The 2,029-nt window shown below is 43.1% G+C and overlaps 1 protein-coding gene across 1 annotated transcript in view; it reads right to left on the minus strand.

Annotated features, from left to right (window-relative positions):
* The window catches only part of kirrel1b (kirre like nephrin family adhesion molecule 1b), an 81,085-nt gene that overhangs the window by 38,514 nt on the left and 40,542 nt on the right, over positions 1-2,029 (minus strand). The window lies entirely within an intron of this gene.

The raw sequence follows: 2,029 nt of genomic DNA on the forward strand, positions 1-2,029 counted from the left end.
ATAAAAAATATTTGTGCTGAAATTTCAGTTATTAGTCTCCGTTGTTTTAACGCTACAACAACTCAAACCTGTTTTTGCTGAGGTTCATCAACATCTGCTTTAACGTTTTTTTTTTTTTGTTACTTGTGCGTAGTTTTTTTGTTCATTGTTCATCTTTATCTTTGGCTGCACCGATACCTTTTTTTTTTTTTAACAGCTGATCATTTAGCGCTGTCTGGGCTAACCTGCCGTTTGACCACGGGTTCAGCCGCAGACGCCATGACATCACAGAGCAGGAGATAAACTGAGAGACGAACAAACCCACGGTTGTCACCGGAATAAATACAGGCACAGAAGACAAAAGGAATCAGAGGAAAAAAAAACCCAGAGGAAACAATGAGACAAAGACAAAAGAGAGCGGAGGGAGAAAAACAAAGGAGAAAAAAAATCAGGTGATGGTCAGGATGAAAACAAGAAGAGCAGAGAGAGGAGGAAGAGGAGGGGGAAGAGGAAGAGGAGGGGGAGGAAGAGGAGGGGGAGTTCTTTTACACTAGAATTTAATTTATTCCATTCAAACAGCTCCAGTCATTTGTTTTATTATTTACTCTGTAACATGTAAAAGAAGGAGAAGGAGAGGGGGAGGGGAGGGGGGAGAGAGAGAGAGAGAGAGAGAGAGAGACATGCGCTGACCTTTACTGAACCTGTAAATTAAATCCAGTCAAACACAAGACTCACATCAGACGTCACATGACCACGGAGTAACAACAGGTACAGTGTGTGGGTGAGATTCTTTTTTTTTTTTTTTTTTAAATCACTTTAAACTTTAAAATATATTTGAACAATGTTTTTAAAGACGAAGAAGACGAAGACGAAGAAGAAGACGAAGAAGAAGACGAAGAAGAAGAAGAAGAAGACGAAGAAGAAGAAGACAAAGAAGAAGAAGAAGACGAAGCAGACGAAGAAGAAGAAGACGAAGAAGCAGAAGAAGAAGACAAAGAAGAAGAAGAAGACGAAGACGAAGAAGAAGAAAAAGAAGACGAAGAAGAAGAAGAAGAGGAAGAAGAAGAAGACGAAGAAGCAGAAGCAGAAGACGAAGAAGAAGAAGACGAAGCAGACGAAGAAGAAGAAGACGAAGCAGACGAAGAAGAAGAAGACGAAGCAGACGAAGAAGAAGAAGACGAAGCAGACGAAGAAGAAGAAGACGAAGCAGACGAAGAAGAAGAAGACGAAGCAGACGAAGAAGAAGAAGACGAAGCAGACGAAGAAGAAGAAGACGAAGCAGACGAAGAAGAAGAAGACGAAGAAGCAGAAGAAGAAGAAGAAGAAGAAACAGATCGGACAACAGTGACCACTGACCTGCAGCTGGTCGGAAACAACAACAACAACAACAACAACAACAACAACAACAACAACAACGTCACACTACCACCAGGACAGGAAGTAGAGGACGTAGCCGAGGACGGTGATCCAACGCGGCTGATTTCAAGTTTCATTTTGGAGAAACCCGGTGCCAAAACTCCTGAACCCCCGACCCTCGGCATTGTGGGAATTTGACAGCAACAAGGATTTTTTTTTTATGTTTCATGCAGAGAAAGTCTGAGCCGTCAGTGAATATTTCCCATCAGCCCCGACTTCATGATCGCCTGCTTTGGTTCTTGGTTCTTGGTTCTTGGTTTCTGGGACAGAGCTGCTCTTTTTTTTTTTTCCATCCTTGAGAGAGAGAAAGTCTCAGGGATCATTTCATTCCTTGCCAGAATTTATCACAGGGCAAAGAGTAAGAGCTCTCAGCAGCTGCAGCCATAAAATGTCAATATCGGCGTCCAGGAAGTCACACTTGTGGGCTGAAAAATGAGGCCGAGGTCGGCGAAGGACGTTCCGGCGACTGTAACTCTTTTTATTTTCCGACTTTTCGCTCATCATTTTCCTGAATGTGTTGCCTTGCTGCCTTTGACCCCTTGGCCTCCCCCCCATCGCTGACATGAGCCCAATTCCGCTGCAGCACTGACACCGAAATTTGTTCTTGAAGCAGCTTAAAATGTTAATGTGAAAC

This window comes from Cynoglossus semilaevis, chromosome 20 (assembly GCF_000523025.1).
Source record: "Cynoglossus semilaevis isolate Cse_v1.0 chromosome 20, Cse_v1.0, whole genome shotgun sequence".
NCBI classification, from domain to species: Eukaryota; Metazoa; Chordata; class Actinopteri; order Pleuronectiformes; family Cynoglossidae; genus Cynoglossus; species Cynoglossus semilaevis.